The following is a 19,106-nucleotide window of genomic DNA, read 5'->3' as shown; positions in this document are numbered from 1 at the left end:
GATGATAACTTCAGTGTTAGACATAATGAAATCAGAGTAACAGTAAAATGTCCAAGAGGAAGGCCTAGTTAACAGCTAGATGTGTTCATTTACAAAAACAGACTCGGTGGCCATCTCAGAATAAATCACTGAACTGGGGTTTTACTTAAAATCACACCAAACAAAGAATTAGAATTAAAAAGACAGAAGCCAGATAAAGGACCCTGAGGAACATGTAATGGGCAGGAAAGACTAGAGAAATCTCAAGTATAATGAAAATTAGGGTAGAGTCATATAACAAAGCTGAAGTAGGATAGAATTTCAAGGAAAATAAGTGGTTAACAGAGTCAAATGCTACAGGGATGACTGAACAGAAAGAGCCAGAGACATTGCTATTTTACCACTGATCTTATTTAATAAAGGCATGTGAGATAGCACCTTCATCCAGAACATTCACAAAACATTTCCATGAGAAAAAGTAGATCTTTTTTAGGAGTGCTGAAGAGAAGCACATGAATGTCTTTCAAACGATAACAGGATATTTCAAATTCTCGAAAAATATATATTAAGATGTTCAACCAATATAAACCAGACTTCAAAACATTTTGCTTACAGTAGACTATAACCTCATTATGTTCTCCCATAAAATCCCACATGATAATGTGAAAATAAATCATTATTTCCTTCCATATAGTGTTGTTTTTGTCTTGCCCAAACCTGGGAGCTCATTTCAAAGTAAATTTCCTAAAGGAACATAAGATAGATAAAAAGGGGCTTGCTTTTTAAAAAGCAGCTCAAATAATGTTAACCAGATTCTCTTGCCTCTCTTCAAAGATTTGTTTGGTGTTTTGTTTTTTTCTGTCTCTCATAAATTCTTAGAAGGGCTACTATTAGTGGCAAGGTCAACTTTGCTTTATGACAAGTCCCTAATGACTGAATTGGTAACTTGATACCTGAGAAGTCTTTTGCTGTCATACATCTATCACCAACTCTTCAGAGGAGTAAGAGAATATGATGCCTTACTAGGACTTGGCCAAGTTAGGGGAGAGTTTCAATCTTATTGAATTCTATGTTGCATCGGGGAAATGTGATTGTTTTGTAACCTATAAATATATTGCCAGGCTGTGCAAGTGGCAAGACATCTCACTCTAGAAAGTCAAATGCTGCAATGTGTCACTTTCAAACTTCTCTCACTGGTCCCAGGAAAATATGTACAGATTTCAAATAAAGTTATTTAAAGTAGATTCTGGTGTACAGACACCCACGTACTCCAAAGTTAAATTTTCCAGTTAGACTGTCTCCAGTCAATCTGACCACTTCAAAATGACAGGCAAGCCAGTCAAATAAGCAGTCATAGTGGGCCAAAAATCTGTCAAAATGGTTTGCTTAACTGGTGATTACTTTTTGACTGACTTGAGCAGTCAAGTTAATCAAAACAGTCAAACCAGCTTTCCCCTGTGAACACAGTCTTAGCTCTTCCTGTGTTAGTAAGTGTGCCCTGTTTATATATTTGAAGAGTTTTATCAAGCTACATTGTTTAAGAGAAACAAGTCAAAAAAGTTGTGAGTAACCAGTTTGACAATTAGGGTTCTCCTCAGAGTTGGAGCCCAACATCAGCACTGGAGAAACAGGCTCATGGGCCTGCTGGGGGCTCCAGAGGGTGGCAAGGGCAGGGGCAGACAAGGGAAAAGCACCATAGCAGCAGGAAGAAGCCATATGCCCAGCTTTCTTGGTTAGAGGACTGAGATGTGTTCTGACAGGAGAATGGGCTGGTTGTACCTTTTGAAATTAAATAAAAACACTTAGAAAGAATCCAAGGCAGGGTTTGGTGACATAGGTATCACTATTGACAACAGTTTTTGATTCTTGGTGTAAGTAATCATTTCTGTTGGATGAAAGATAGGCTTTAAGAATCTCGTAAAGAATCTGCCTACAATGCAAGAGACTCGGGTTCATTCCCTGGGCTGGGAAGGTCTCCTGGAGAAGGGAATGGCAACCCACTAGAGTATTCTTGCCTGGAGAATTCCATGGGCAGAGGAGTCTAGAGAGCTATAGTCCATGGGGTTGCAAAGGGTCGGACATGACTGAGCGACTAACACACACACACAAGAAGCTCCTTAATTTAAAAATGAGGGTGAGGGTTATTTACTTTTTCATCTTGCACAAATGATAACCTTGAACTGCAGTCTGATGTCTCCAAAGCAGTGTTAGAGGAGCTTTTAGGATTATAAGTTTTGGAATCAGCCTCCTTAATTTCAAAACTGCTGATAAGTTGTATGCCTTAGAGGATCTATTCTTATCTATACACTGGGCACAGTGTGCTGTGCTTAGTCACTCAGTTGTGTCCGACTCTGCAACCCAATGGACTGTAGCCCACCAGGCTTCTCTGTCCATGGGGATTCTCCAGGCAAGAATAATGGAGTGGGTTGCCATGTCCTCCTCCAGGGGATCTTCCCAACCCAGGGATCGAACCCAGGTCTCCTGCATTGCAGGCAGATTCTTTACCTTCTGAGCCACCAGCGAAGCTCAATCAATTTCCAGAATCATTCTGATTACTAAATGACTTAATGTGAGTAAAGCACTTTCAATGGGGGAAGGTAAGGAGAATTTGTTGTAGAGAAGCATCTGAACAGAAGATGGTCCAGCTCAAGTTCACCATAACTGTGAAAGCATCTTATTCAAATAAAGGATTTTTATAAAGTACTAGACTTCTTTTAGTACTTTAATGGACTTCCCAGTTAGTTCAGCTGGTAAAGAATCTATCTGCAATTCAGGAGACCCTGGTTCGATTCCTGGGTCAGGAAGATACCCTTGAGAAGGGATAGGCTACCCACTTCAGTATTCTTGGACTTCCCTGGTGGCTCAGCTGGTAAAGAATCCATCTGCAACGTGAGAGACCTGGGTTCAATCCCTGGGTTGGGAAGATCCCCTGGAGGAGGATATAGCAACCTGCTCCAGTATTCTTATCTGGAGAATCCCCATGGATAGAGGAGCCTGGAGAGCTATAGTCCATGGGGTCACAAAGAATCAGACATGACTGAATGACTAAGTACACAGCAGACTTCTTCTATACTAGGGCTTTACTTTTTTAAAAGTCATTTCCCAATTAATAGTTTTATCATTTAAAATCATTATAATTCCTAATAATAATGTTAATAAGTATATGGATAAAGTCTCTAGGTCCCCATTCTATGTGGGCATTGAGCTGGGTGATTTACCTTTACTTTCTCACTTAATAATCCTGAAATACAATGGGGTGTATCAGGTTTACACATGAAGAAATTGAATTTCAGTCAAATTACATGACCTGTCTGACATCACACAGCTAGTTATGACAAAGCTGGCTTTCAAACCTAGTCATTTTGCTTTAAAACCTATGCTCATTCTAATAGAACATTTTATAAGAACTTATAGTATAATAAATATCTCATTAGTAATTACATATTTCTGGTTCTTCTGGAAAAGAAGAGTAGCTGATATTGTGGGTTTGGGACTTCCTAGAGAGAAACATTTGTCTCTTGGACCTCTGAAGTAAACCAGAAATCAAACCAGTCAATCCTGAATGAAGTCAACCCTGAATGTTCATTGGAAGTACTGATGCTGAAGCTGAAGCTCCAGTACTTTGGCCATCTGTTGTGAAGAGCTGATTCATTGGAAAAGGCACTGATCTTGGGTAAGGTTGAAGGCAAAAGGAGAAGAGGGCAGCAGAAGATGAGATGGTTAGACAGCATCACTGATTCAGTGGACATGAATTTGAGTAAACTCTGGGAAATGGTGGAGGACAGGGAAGCCTGGCATGCTACAGTCCATGAGGTTGCAAAGAGTTGGACATGACTTAGCAACTGAACAACAACAGAGGAATCAGGATGATTGAACACTGACCTGGCATGTCCAGATCTCATGTTCCCCCCACTTTCTACACTGTCACTTTGAGTTCCAAATTTTTTTTAAAAAAATTTCAACTGTCTGGAAGACAAAACACAGATTCCAAAAGAGTTAGAGCTAGAAAGGATTTTAAAGATTCATTAAGTAAGAAAATAGGAGGTAGAAGATCTCATTAATTGAAGATGGCTCAAGAATCAATTAATTGCCTGAAAACTAAGCAAGTCTATGCAATCAAAACTATTTCATGGCATATTCTTTGGTAATTTTTCTGTCATTGATAGAAATAGTAACCTCAGAGAATAATGTACAAAAAGTCTAAACTCTGAAGGAGCATGAATGAATGATATGTCTGGGGAAAGCCCAGCCTTTCAGCTAAAACTCAACATACAGATTGTAATCCAACATACAGGATTAACATCTCAAGAGACTTGCCCTAGGTCATTTCATCTCTCTGTGATGCCTTATTCTCTAGATGGAAATAAAAACAGTGAACTCTCTTAAATGTGCCCTATGGTCTGATTAAAGATTGAAAAGGTCTCTAAAAATCCACAGCACTCCCAGGGAAAAATGCTAAATATCATTATAGTTATTACACCAAATGCCATAATTTGGTCTCCTCAGATTCCCTTTTTATGTAGATTCCATCAAACTCTGACTTTTGACTTTTTGCCTCTCTGACCAAGTCTCCAATGACAAAGCAAAGGGAAATGTTGAGGCAATTAGTGGGAAATGGAAGCAATTAATTCCCTTTTTTAGTGGAAACCTGGCCTCTGCGAACCAGTTTAACCAAAAATAATCAATGACCTTTCTCTGACCAAACTGAAACATATCTACTTGATATTTGTCACTGGTTATCCATCTACTGCTTCAACATTAATGAGTCTCTTCACTTTGCCCCTTTCTTTTATGAAATAGAGCCATCTATTCTGGTCCCTTGTTACCTCTACAACTGGTATTTTTGCAAATTTAATGCAGTCAAAGACCTCATTATCCATGTTTAAGCCTAGAAACCACTTTTAAAATAGCTGTGATTTCTGATTTCCCCCAATCCTTGTCCTTTGAACTGTTTCCCCTTCTCTGCTATAAAGATCAGAACTTGTTCAAAATGAGTAAAGTAGAACAACAAAGATAAAGTTTAAATTTTAAAGTTCCCCAGAAAAGACTATAGAATTTACTTAGGGAAGATCCCCTGGAGAAGGGAATGGCTACCCACTCCAGTATTCTTTCTTAGTGAATCCCATGGACATTGGAGCCTGGTGGACTACAGTCCATGGGGTTGCAAAGAGTCAGACATCACTGAGCAACGAACACACACAAAACCCATACAGAATTAGATTCAGGTCGCTGCCCCATCACTTACCCACTGGTCCCTTTGGGAAAGTTACCTATCCTTCAGAAGCCTCACTTTTTTCAGCAATGGAGAGAGTGAGACTTGCCTTAAAACCATGTCAGGCTCAAATAAGGTGATAAAGTGTTTAGTATATGATGAAAGCTCAGTGGATGATAACTCTAGGGAAGAGAAGAGATGATTTCATGCACAATATCTGATTTTGATACTCACTAAAACTCCTACAATGACTGAACACAAGCAGCAGTATCATAGTTAATATTCTACTTTCTTTTATCCCTCAGAAGAGGTCTTAATATTTGAGCTTATGCATTTATTTTATAAATTCTTTCCTTCTTCTAGCATCAGTTCAGTTCAGTTCAGTCACTCAGTCATGTCCGACTCTTTGTGACCCCATGAATTGCAGCACGCCAGGCCTCCCTGTCCATCACCAACTCCCGGAGTTCACTCAGACTCACATCCATCGAGTCCATGACGCCATCCAGCCATCTCATCCTCTGTTGTCCCCTTCTCCTCCTGCCCCCAATCCCTCCCAGCATCGGAGTCTTTTCCAATGAGTCAACTCTTCGCATGAGGTGGCCAAAGTACTGGAGTTTCAGCTTTAGCATCATTCCTTCCAAAGAAATCCCAAGGATGATCTCATTCAGAATGGACTGGTTGGATCTCCTTGCAGTCCAAGGGGCTCTCAAGAGTCTTCTTCAACAGCACAGTTCAAAAGCATCAATTCTTTGGCGCTTAGCCTTCTTTACAGTCCAACTCTCACATCCATACATGACCACAGGAAAAACCATAGCCTTGACTAGATGGACCTTAGTTGGCAAAGAAATGTCTCTGCTTTTGAATATGCTATCTAGGTTGGTCATAACTTTTCTTCCAAGGAGTAAGTGTCTTTTAATTTCATGGCTGCAATACCATCCACAGTGATTCTGGAGCCCCCAAAAATGAAGTCTGACACTGTTTCCACTGTTTCCTCATCTATTTCCCATGAAATGATGGGACCAGATGCCATGATCTTCATTTTCTGAATGTTGAGCTTTAGGCCAGCTTTTTCACTCTCCACTTTCACTTTCATCAAGAGGCTTTTTAGTTCCTCTTCACTTTCTGCCATAAGGGTGGTGTCATCTGCATATCTGAGGTTATTGAGATTTCTCCTGGCAGTCTTGATTCCAGCTTGTGTTTCTTCCAGTCCAGCGTTTCTCATGACGTACTCTGCATATAAGTTAAATAAGCAGTGTGATAATATTATGGGATATTTTACTTGTTATGTTGTCCTTGTTGCTGTTTGTTTTGTCTTTGGAAAATACATCTTGGGGGTGGTCCTAAGATGGCAAAGGAATAAGATGGGGAGACCACTTTCTCCCCCACAAATTCATCAAAAGAACATTTCAACGCTGAGTAAATTCCACAAAACAACTTCTGAATGCTGGCAGAGGACATCAGGCACCCAGAAAAGCAGCTCATTGTCTTAAAAAACAGGTAGGAAAAAATATAAAAGACAAAAAAAGAGACAAAAGAGGTAGGGAGGGAGCTCTGTCCTGGGGAGGGAGTCTTTAAAAGAAAGAAGTTTCCAAACACCAGGAAACACTCACTGCCAAGTCTGTGGCAAGCCTTGGAAGCACAGAGGGCAACATAACAGGGAGGAAAAATAAATAATTAAACCCTACAGATTATGAGTCCAGTGGTAACTACCCCAGCAGAGAAGCAGCGCAGATGCCTGCATCCACCACTAGCAAGTGGGGGCTGGGCAGGGAGGCTCAGGCTGCATTGCTTTTTAAGGATTGGGCCCAAATGCCCCGAGTGGAACCACAGCGATCTAACTTGGGCTGGCAAACCAGACTGGGGGATAGCTACCATGCAAAAAGCTCTAACATAAGACACTGCCAGGACCACACACAGAACAAAGGACGGAACAGAATTAGCTGACTGCAGACCATCCCCCTCCGGTGACAGGCAGCCAGAGCCAGAAGGGCTGGAAGGGGGCAATAGCAGCCCCAGAGAGACATTAACTACCAAACTGCAAACAGGCTTCTTTGCTAACTAAGACTTCTTGGGGTTCTGGACAGTCATCATCCACCTGAGAAGGTGCGCCAGTTGTACACCCAGAAAACTGAGCAGCAGGGATGGGAGAGGCGATAAGTCGCAGCAACCGCACTTGCCAAACACCTGAGCTATTTGGACCTGGGAAGGGCACAAAACACAGGCCCAACCGAGTCTGTGCCTCTGAGGACTACCTGAGTGCCTGAGCCTGAGCGGCTTATACCTGGGAGGTGCATGCAGCCGAGGACTGGCCTCAGACGGAGCAACCTAGAGCCTGAGCTGTGTGTGCCATGAGCGGGGGCAGGCCCAGGATGGATGAGACACTGCAAGCACACGCCAGTGTTATTTGTTTGCAGCATCCCTCCCTCCCCACAGTGCTACTGAACAAGTGAGCCTAAAAAAATGTGTCCACCACTGCCCCCCGTGTGTCAGGGTGGAAATCAGACACTGAAGAGACCAGCAAACAGAAGAAGCTAAAACAGAGGGAACCACCTTGGAAGTGACAGGTACAATAGATTAAAAGCCTGTCATTAGTACCAACTACATAAGAAGGGGCCTATAGATCTTGAGAAATATAAGCCAGACCAAGGAACTATCCAAAAATGAACTGACCCCACACTGCCCACACAACAACCAGAGAAAGTCCTAGATATATCTTTACTATTTTTATGGTCATTCTTTTTTGTTTGTTTGTTTGTTTTTCTTTTTTTAACATTTTTTAATTTTTAAGTCCTCTATTTCTCCTTTAATTTTCATTTTTATAACCTATTTTTTTTAAAAAAAAGACCCTATTTTTAAAGCAAACTTCATATTTTTTTTAAATAATTCTTGTGACTTTGGTTTTTTTTCTTCTTCTTCTTCTTCTTTTCTTTAATATTGTATTTTTGAAAATCCAACCTCTACTCTAGATTTTTAATCTTTGCTTTTTGGTATTGGTTATCAATTTTGTACCTTCAAAAACCCAATCTTCAGTACCTATTTTTACTTGAGAGCAAGATTACTGGCTTGACTGCTCTCTCCTCCTTTAGACTCTCCTTTTTCTCCACCAGGTCGCCTCTGTCTCCTCCCTCCCCCTTCTCTTCTCTACCCAACTCTGTGAATCTCTGTGTGTTCCAGATGGTGGAGAACACTTAGGGAACTGATTACTGGCTGGATCTGTCTTTCTCCTTTTCATTCCCCTCTTTTATCCTCCTGGCCACCTCTGTCTCCTTCCTCCCTCTCCTCTTCCCTGTATAATTCCGTGAACACCTCTGAGTGGTCCAGACTGAGGAGCGCACATAAGGAAGTGATTACTGGCTAGCTTGCTCTCTCCTCTTTTGACTCCACCTCATCTCATTCCGATCACCTCTAACTTCCCCCTCCCTCTTCTCTTCTCCCTGTAACTCTGTAAACCTCTCTGGGTGTCCCTCAATGTGGAGAAACTTTTCATCTTTAACCTAGATGTTTTATCAATGGTGCAGTATAGAAGGAGAAGTCTTGAGACTACTGTAAAAATAAAACTGAAAACCAGAAGCAGGAGGCTTAAGTCCAAATCCTGAGAACATCAGAGAACTCCTGACTCCAGGGAACATTAATCGATAGGAGCTCATCAAACACCTCCATACCTACACTGAAACCAAGCACCACCCACGAGCCAACAAGTTGCAGAGCAAGACATACCACGCAAATTCTCCAGCAACACAGGAACGCACCCCTGAGCTTCAATATACAGGCAGCTCAAAGTTACTCCAAAACCACTGACATCTCATAACTCATTACTGGACACTTCATTGCACTCCAGAGAGAAGAAATCCAGCTCCACCCACCAGAACACTGACACAAGCTTCCCTAACCAAGAAACCTTGCCAAGCCACTGATACAACCCCACCCACAGCGAGGAAACTCCATAATAAAGAGAACTCCACAATCTGCCAGAATACAGAAAGGCCACCCCAAACTCAGCAACATAAGCAAGATGAAGAGGAAGAGGAATGCCCAGCAGCTAAAGGAACAGGATAAATGCCCACCAAACCAAACAAAAGAGGAAGAGATAGGGACTCTACCTGATAAAGAAATCCAAATAATGATAATGAAAATGATCCAAAATCTTGAAATCAAAATGGAATCACAGATAAATAGCCTGGAGACAAGGATTGAGAAGATGCAAGAAAGGTTTAACAAGGACTTAGAAGAAATAAAAGAGTCAATATATAATGAATAATGCAATAAATGAGATCAGAAACACTCTGGAGGCAACAAATAGTAGAATAAGGAAGGCAGAAGATAGGATTAGTGAAATAGAAGATAGAATGGTAGAAATAAATGATTCAGAGAGGAAAAAAAGAAAAACTAATTAAAAGAAATCAGGACAATCTCAGAGACCTCCAGGACAATATGAAACACTCCAACATTCGAATTATAGGAGTCCCAGAAGAAGACAAAAAGAAAGACCATGAGAAAATACTTGAGGAGATAATAGTTGAAAACTTCCCTAAAATGGGGAAGGAAATAATCACCCAAGTCCAAGAAACCCAGAGAGTCCCAAACAAGAAAAACCCAAGGCAAAACACCCCAAGACACATATTAACAAAGATCAAACACAACAAACAAATATTAAAAGCAGCAAGGGAAAAACAACAAATAACACACAAGGGGATTCCCATAAGGATAACAGCTGATCTTTCAATAGAAACTCTTCAGGCCAGGAGGGAATGGCAAGACATACTTAAAGTGATGAAAGAAAATAACCTACAGCCCAGATTACTGTACCCAGCAAGGATCTCATTCAAATATGAAGGAGAAATCAAAAGCTTTACAGACAAGCAAAAGCTGAGAGAATTCAGCACCACCAAACCAGCTCTCCAACAATTGCTAAAGGATATTCTCTAGACAGGAAACACAAAAAGGGTGTATAAACCCGAACCCAAAACAATAAATGGCAATGGTATCATACTTATCAATAATTACCTTAAATGTAAATGGGTTGAATGCCCCAACCAAAAGACAAAGACTGGCTGAATAGATACAAAAACAAGACTCCTATATATATTGTCTACGAGAGACCCACCTCAAAACAAAGGACACATACAGACTGAAAGTGAAGGGCTGGAAAAAGATATTCCACATAAATAGAGACCAAAAGAAAGCAGGAGTAGCAATACTCATATCAGATAAAATAGACTTTAAAACAAAGGCTGTGAAAAGAGACAAAGAAGGACACTACATAATGATCAAAGGATCAATCCAAGAAGAAGATATAACAATTATAAATATATATGCACCCAACGTAGGAGCACTGCAATATGTAAGACAAATGCTAACAAGTATGAAAGGGGAAATTAACAATAACACAATAATAGTGGGAGACTTTAATACCCCACTCACACTTATGGATAGATCAACTAAACAGAAAATTAACAAAGAAACATAAATTTTAAATGATACAATAGACCAGTTAGACCTAATTGATATCTATAGGACATTTCACCCCAAAACAATGAATTTCACGTTTATCTCAAGTGCACATGGAACCTTCTCCAAGATAGATCACATCTTGGGCCATAAATCTAACCTTGGTAAATTAAAAAAAATTGAAATCATGCCAAGCATCTTTTCTGACCATAATGCAGTAAGATTAGATCTCAATTACAGGAGAAAAACTATTAAAAATTCCAACATATGGAGGCTGAACAACACACTTCTGAATATCCAACAAATCTCAGAAGAAATCAAAAAAGAAATCAAAACATGCATAGAAACGAATGAAAATGAAAACACAACAACCCAAAATCTATGCTGCTACTGCTACTGCTGCTGCTAAGTCGCTTCAGTCATGTCCGATTCTGTGCGACCCCGTAGATGGCAGCCCACCAGGCTCCCCTGTCCCTGGGATTCTCCAGGCAAGAACATGGGAGTGGGTTGCCATTTCCTTCTCCAATGCATGAAAGTGAAAAGTGAAAGTGAAGTCACTCAGTCGTGTCTGACTCTTAGTGACCCCATGGACTGAAGCCCACCATGCTCCTCCATCCATGGGATTTTCCAGGCAAGAGTACTGGAGTGGGGTGCCATTGCCTTCTCCACCAAAAATCTGTGGGACACTATAAAAGCAGTGCTAAGGGGAAAGTTCATATCAATACAGGCATACCTCAAGAAACAAGAAAAAAGTCAAATAAACAACCTAACTCTACACCTAAAGCAACTAGAAAAGGAAGAAATGGATAACCCCAGGGTTAGTAGAAGGAAAGACATCTTAAAAATTAAGGCAGAAATAAATGCAAAAGAAACAAAAGAGACCATAGAAAAAATCAACAAAGCTAAAAGCTGGTTCTTTGAAAGGATAAATAAAATTGACAAACCATTAGCTAGACTCATCAAGAAACAAAGGGAGAAAAATCAAATCAATAAAATTAGAAATGAAAATGGAGAGATCACAACAGACAACACAGAAATACAAAGGATCATAAGAGACTACTATCAGGAATTATATGCCAATAAAATGGACAATGTGGAAAAAATGGACAAATTCTTAGAAAAGTACAACTTTCCAAAACTGAACCAGGAAGAAATAGAAAATCTTAACAAACCCATCACAAGCACAGAAATTGAAACTGAAATCAGAAATCTTCCAGCAAACAAAAGCCCAGGTCCAGACGGCTTCACAGCTGAATTCTACCAAAACTTTAGAGAAGAACTAACACCTATCCTACTCAAACTCTTCCAGAAAATTGCAGAGGAAGGTAAACTTCCAAACACATTCTATGAGGCCACCATCACCCTAATACCAAAACCTGACAAAGATGCCACAAAAAAAGAAAACTACAGGCCAATATCACTGATGAACATAGATGCAAAAACCCTTAACAAAATTCTAGCAATCAGAATCCAACAACACATTAAAAAGATCATACACCATGACCAAGTGGGCTTTATCCCAGGGATGCAAGGATTCTTCAATATCCATAAATCAATGTAATTCACCACATTAACAAATTGAAAAATAAAAGCCATATGATTATCTCAATAGATGCAGAGAAAGCCTTTGACAAAATTCAACATCTATTTATGATAAAACTCTCCAGAAAGCAGGACTAGAAGGAACATACCTCAACATAATAAAAGCTATATATGACAAACCCACAGCAAACATTATCCTCAATGGTGAAAACTTGAAAGCATTTCCCCTAAAGTCAGGAACAAGACAAAGGTGCCCACTTTCACTGCCACTATTCAACATAGTTCTGGAAGTTTTGGCCACAGCAATCAGAGCAGAAAAAGAAATAAAAGGAATCCAAATTGGAAAAGAAGAAGTAAAACTCTCACTGTTTGCAGATGACATGATCCTCTACATAGAAAACCCTAAAGACTCCACCAGAAAATTACTAGAGCTAATCAATGAATATAGTAAAGTCACAGGACATAAAATCAATACACAGAAATCCCTTGCATCCCTATACACTAATAATGAGAAAGTAGTAAAAGAAATTAAAGAAACAATTCCATTCACCATTGCAACGAAAGGAATAAAATACTTAGGAATATATCTACCTAAAGAAACTAAAGACCTATATATAGCAAGCTATAAAACTCTGGTGAAAGAAATCAAAGAAGACACTAATAGATGGAGAAATATACCATGTTCATGGATCGGAAGAATCAATATAATGAAAATGAATATACTACCCAAAGCAATCTAGATTCAATGCAATCCCTATCAAGCTACCAATGGTATTTTTCAAAGAGCTAGAAGAAATAATTTCACAATTTGTATGGAAATACAAAAAATCTCGAATAGCCAAAGCAACCTTGAGAAAGAAGAATGGAACTGGAGGAATCAACCTGCCTGACTTCAGGCTCTACTACAAAGCCACAGTCATCAAGACAGTATGGTACTGGCACAAAGACAGAAATATAGATCAATGGAACAAAATAAAAAGCCCAGAGATAAATCTACACACCTATGGACACCTTATCTTCGACAAAGGAGGCAAGAATATACAATGGATTAAAGCCAATCTCTTTAACAAGTGGTGCTGGGAAAACTGGTCAACCACTTGTAAAAGAATGAAACTAGAACACTTTCTAACACCACACACAAAAATAAACTCAAAATGGATTAAAGATCTAAACGTAAGACCAGAAACTATAAAACTCCTAGAGGAGAACTTAGGCAAAACACTCTCTGACATAAATCGCAGCAGGATCCTCTATGACCCACCTCCCAGAATACTGGAAATAAAAGCAAAAATAAACAAGTGGGATCTAATTACAATTAAAAGCTTCTGCACAACAAAGGAAACTATAGGCAAGGTGAAAAGACAGCCTTTGGAATGGGAGAAAATAATAGCAAATGAAGCAACTGACAAACAACTAATCTCAAAAATATACAAGCAACTCCTGCAGCTCAATTCCAGAAAAATAAATGACACAATCAAAAAATGGGCCAAAGAAATAAACAGACATTTCTCCAAAGAAGACATACAGATGGCTAACAAACACATGGAAAGATGCTCAACATCACTCATTATCAGAGAAATGCAAATCAAGACCACAATGAGGTACCATTTCACACCAGTCAGAATAGCTGCTATTCAAAAGTTTACAAGCAATAAATGCTGGAGAGGGTGTGGAGAAAAGGGAACCCTCTTACACTGTTGGTGGGAAAGCAAACTAGTACAGCCACTATGGAGAACAGTGTGGAGATTCCTTAAAAAACTAGAAATAGATCTGCCTTATGACCCAGCAATCCCACTGCTGGGCATACACACTGAGGAAACCAGAATTGAAAGAGACATGTGTACCCCAATGTTCATCGCAGCACTGTTCATAATAGCCAGGACATGGAAACAACCTAGATGTCCACCAGCAGATGAATGGATAAGAAAGCTGTGGTACATATATACAATGGAGTATTACTCAGCCATTAAAAAGAATACATTTGAATGTGGATGAAACTGGAGCCTATTCTACACAGTGAAGTAAGCCAGAAAGAAAAACACCAATACAGTATACTAACACATATATATGGAATTTAGAAAGATGGTAATGATAACCCTGTATGCGAGACAGCAAAAGAGACGCAGATGTATAGAACAGACTTTTGGACTCTGAGGGAGAGGGAGAGGGTGGGATGATTTGGGAGAATGGCATTGAAACATGTATAATGTCATGTAAGAAATGAATCGCCAGTCTAGGTTCGATGCAGGATACCAGGTGCTTGGGGCTGGTGCACTGGGATGACCCAGAGAGATGGAATGGGGAGGGAGGTGGGAGGAGGGTTCAGGATTGGGAACTCATGTACACCCGTGGTGGATTCATGTTGATGTATGGCAAAACCAATACAGTATTGTAAAATTAAACAAAAAGAAAGAAAACAACAAAAAAAAGAAAATACATCTTAAGTAATCGGTTAAAGGTTGTGTTATATATTTCACTGGGTATGTTGAGTGGGGCTGAATCTAAATGAATTTAGATACTACTTAGTGAAGGGTCTCGAAACAAATAGAAATGAGAATGAACTGACAATATATTTTTGGAAAATATGGAAAAGAAGATATGACCTATGACGAAAAGCCAAATTATGCAGAGTTGCTTTGTTCTCTATTTTGTTTTGCTCTGAGAGCTCTGTCCTAAAGCAGAGTCCTCCAAGGCTGTTTTCATAGGAGAGGATATATGAGATAGTAATCCCTGGTTATGTTTTGTGCTCTATAAATCTGTCATAAATGTGAGATTAGGGACCCCATAGGGAGAAGCAGACAAGTCCTCCCTTTGGGTTGTGACCTAGATTTCCAATCTTAGAGCTCTCTTGACCAATCTAAGTTTGATATCCCTGGAATAAATTCAGAACTATCTCTCAAGCATGGGAGATTTAAACTTTAACACCACCAGACCCCTCTTCCTTCACACTCAAGCTCAGCCTCAGCCCTTCATTCACTCTCCATGCTACATGTTAATTCAATTTAAAACATTCAGCAAACACTCCCCACTCCCAGACACACAGACTTATTCAAAGTCACATGGCAAGTTAGTAGCAAGCTAAAAATGCTGAACGTCTGACTTCCTATTTTACAGTGTGTTCTATCAGCTCTAAACCAAGCAACCACAAAGAAATCACTGAATCATTCGCAAATATTTGCTTGGCCCACTGTTTGGGAGCTAATTCATGTTCAGTTTAAGTGGTAACTTCCACAGTAGAAAATGACAGTTCATCACCTTTGATTTTCTTATGAAGTACGTTCTATCATATTTTTAGCAAAGATTTTGTCTTCTGTTCTTGCCAGAGGTACAATCAACCACTTTACAAAGTATTACCTCCACACTTGTCCTTGCTGGCTTAAAATACAAGAGGACGCTATAAACAAAATCTAAAACTTATGACTTTGGTCTTTCGTCCCACCAATCCATGTTCCAAATGGCCAGAAATAACCTTGCTTAAAACACAATCAGATCAAGTTACTCTTGTTAAAATCATATAACCCTTAAAAGCATAGCTCTTATGATCTGCTCCTATGTTAATTCTCCAGCTCTTCTTTATGTTATTCCCCACAATGATTCCAAGCTCTAATCAAAGACCTCTGAATATCTCATGCTTTTCACATCTCTGCTCTGATGGAAAGAGCAAATCATCCATCATGTGAAAAGTACCTTACATACATGCAGGGCAATCAGAAGCTTTAGAAGAGGACAAGTGAATGACAAAATGGAGAGAAACATTTGAGAGAATGACTAGAGGATCAGATGTTTCTTAGCCTAAGACTAACTATGGAGAAGGCTAAAAGTTTATCAGACCTTAAAATCTAATGGTAAAAATTCTACTGACAAACTTCTGTTGCAGACCTCAGTAGTTCAGTTCAAATCTATTTGAATTTGCACAAGATCAAAGGTAGCAGAGAATGTCAAAATCCTAGCTGTTGAGGGATTCCCTGCAAGCACTAGCTGAGAGCATCACCTGTCTATGGACAGATTTTCAAGACAAATAGGTAGTGGTCTAGATTTTTGGAGCATATGGAAAGATGTTTGATAGAACCAGTTTTCACCAGTGGAGGTAAAAAGAGATACAGTCAAATGCCTGATTGAACAGATAACCCTGGCTCAAATTCTTACTTGGAAATACATCTAAGGAAGCTAAGTATCTTTCAGAAATTAGTTGTTTGTGTATGTATAAACTTCTGTATTAGAAACATGTTTGCAAAAGAAAGAATAAAGAAAGGGAGGAACAGAAGGATTCTGTGGCCCAGTGGAAGAAGCTAGAAAGTGAATCACAATCTGTTCCAGTACACTGGCTAAGGAGGAGGGTTTCAGGAAGGACAAGAAATTATTTGGAAATACTCTTCCATGGTAACTCTTGGGAATGAAGTAAGGAGACATGGGAATTCGAATTAAAACTCAATCTCTTTCCCAGACTCATTCCCTTCAATTGCCTTTTTTAGTTCTATTTTTGAAACCCACATGTTCTTTCAAACTTAAAGTGATAAAAAGAAAAACAGCATCCTAATAGGCTTTAAGGTCATTAAGCTCAACCTCTTGTTGTATCCTAGGAACAATAACAAAATTAGAACCTAGGACTTACTTTGTTTAACCAATCTGTTCTTAAAACTGGTCATCTAAAGAAATTCTACAACCTATCTTACTATTTCACTTTTCAATAACACAGATCCCTCAATTTTCCTAATGTTTAGCAGATGTGCTAAGTTGCTTCAGTCTTGTATGACTCCTTGTGACACTATGGACTGTAGCCTGCCAGACGCCTCTGTCCATGGGATTTTCCAGGCAAGAACACTGGAGCAGATTGCCATATCCTCCTTCAGGGGATCTTCCTGACCCAGGGATCGAACCCACATCTCTCATGTCTCCTGCATTGGCTGGCATGTTCTTTACCACTAGCTCCACCTACAATACATTTGCATACCATTCTTATTTGCTGATAGGCAATGGGACAAGATTTCCATGCTCCAATAGATACAACTTAATAGAATTGCAAAATTATCTATCATCAGCTAAGTTCTCACAAGCAAAATAATGTCTGCAAATTTTCGTATATCTCCAAACACCTACACACTGACTTACAGTTTCCTTAACAGGCTGGAAATTCATATCTACACAAAATTAAGAATACTTTTGTACATTATTAATATTCATTTTTCTACAAAACTACTGTTAAAGTCTCCCCTCACAGGTTATGTTTTCAAAAACACTTGTGATTCTTACATTTCCACATATATTCTCGGCTATCCATGCTTCACTGACTCTTCTTCCTGATCTTGGTAAATGTAATCAATAAAACTTCAGCAACTATTTTGCATTATTCATTTGCACTATTCATTTGTTTTGTTTTAGCCAACAGTGTAAATTTTGCAATCTGCTATTTGTAAACATCACTTCTGTGGATCTGTTATCACTCCATTGCTTAATCTAACATTTTTTACTATAAAGAATTAATCAGATTTGCCTCTGTGAAGAATCTGGCATGTTGAGTGAATTTCATTTTGTACATTTATTTTTAGAAAAATAAAATTGAATTTTATTTATACATTGATTAATAAAGAATCCACTATATTTCCACATGTATGTTTACTGCTTTATTAGTATCCATAGTTATTCTTTAGAATCATATTTCATTATTTTATTTGAAACTATTGTATAAGAATATTTTATTTCTTTCAGTTTCCCCTTTTCTTATTTCTCCTTTCTAACTATTCAAACCACTGTTTTCAAAATGATTTCCACTTTCAAAATTACTACAATTTCTGAAAATGTCACTAATGCTAAGATATTCTTGTCTGGATTATTCCATGGACTGAAGAGAAATTTCCATCAGATTTAAATATCTCATATTATTTTGGTTATCTAAAACATAATAAATCCTTGTGTCACAGTCTTTAAAATTAAGCTGATTTTGAATGAACTTTTTTCAGTTTTTTTCATTTTTGACATGAGCTGCAACTTCCAATTCAACAAAATTACACATACATTGAAATATTCTACTCCTTCATAATGAAATAGAAATCTTTTAAGAAAAGTAATGGTAATCAAACCAAAGACATACAACATGAAAATTATCTCTATTCCATTTGGTTTATAGATTTAAAAAAAAGTTTTTATTCTCAAACTGGAGATTACAAAGTTTGGCCTATTTAAGGTAGCTTCTACCAAAAAAGGAGAAAATTTAATATTAATTCAAAATTTACTTGAAAGTATAAAGCTAGACACAGATTCACCTAAAATAGAAGTGAAGCGGAATTGTCTGAAAAATCTTGATAATGAACTCCATATTCTGTTTCACTTTGTTTTGTTGACACAGCCTGAATAGGGAAGAACTGTGAAGGTTATTTTAAAGTCTCTTAACTTAAATGAATTTCTAGTAAATAAGTTACTAAAAAGTTATCTAAAATGAATTAAAGATTATCTCAAGTTTATCTTCTCAAAATGTCTATTCCCAATTAAACATTTTACGATGTTACTAAAAGCATGGGTTATAATTCATATAAACAAATATGTACAAAATATATGTGTATTTGTGTGCATATATATACAAATATATATATAATCTTCCAGTCCCTACTACAACTCTGCTAATTATTACAATTAAAAACTATGATTAATAAAGTAATTGAAAACTATTATAATAAAAAGTTATTGCTTTGGGATATTTGACATGTCTTATACAAATTTTTCAGATTCAAATTTAATAAAAAACAGAATAACTTTTGATGCTTGAAAAATAGCATATGCTAAAGTACTATCTGATATTATTTCTGCTCTGAAGAGTACTCATATTTTCTTACCTTTAAAAGCCAATAAAATATACATTGCTAAAATGTAAACAGAAATTAACATTTACTCATAAAATAACATATAAGATGCAATAAAATGTCAAATCATG

General features: G+C 38.3%; 1 protein-coding gene across 2 annotated transcripts in view; it reads right to left on the bottom strand.

Annotated features, from left to right (window-relative positions):
* Positions 1 to 19,106, bottom strand: part of TFEC (transcription factor EC) — a 107,403-nt gene that overhangs the window by 87,865 nt on the left and 432 nt on the right. The gene's annotated exons all lie outside the window — the stretch shown is intronic.

The sequence above is a fragment of the Oryx dammah genome, unplaced genomic scaffold (genome assembly GCF_014754425.2).
Source record: "Oryx dammah isolate SB20612 unplaced genomic scaffold, SCBI_Odam_1.1 HiC_scaffold_18, whole genome shotgun sequence".
Lineage (NCBI taxonomy): Eukaryota > Metazoa > Chordata > Mammalia > Artiodactyla > Bovidae > Oryx > Oryx dammah.
Note: the sequence above shows the minus strand (reverse complement) of the source record. Positions and strands in the feature narration are given on the sequence as shown.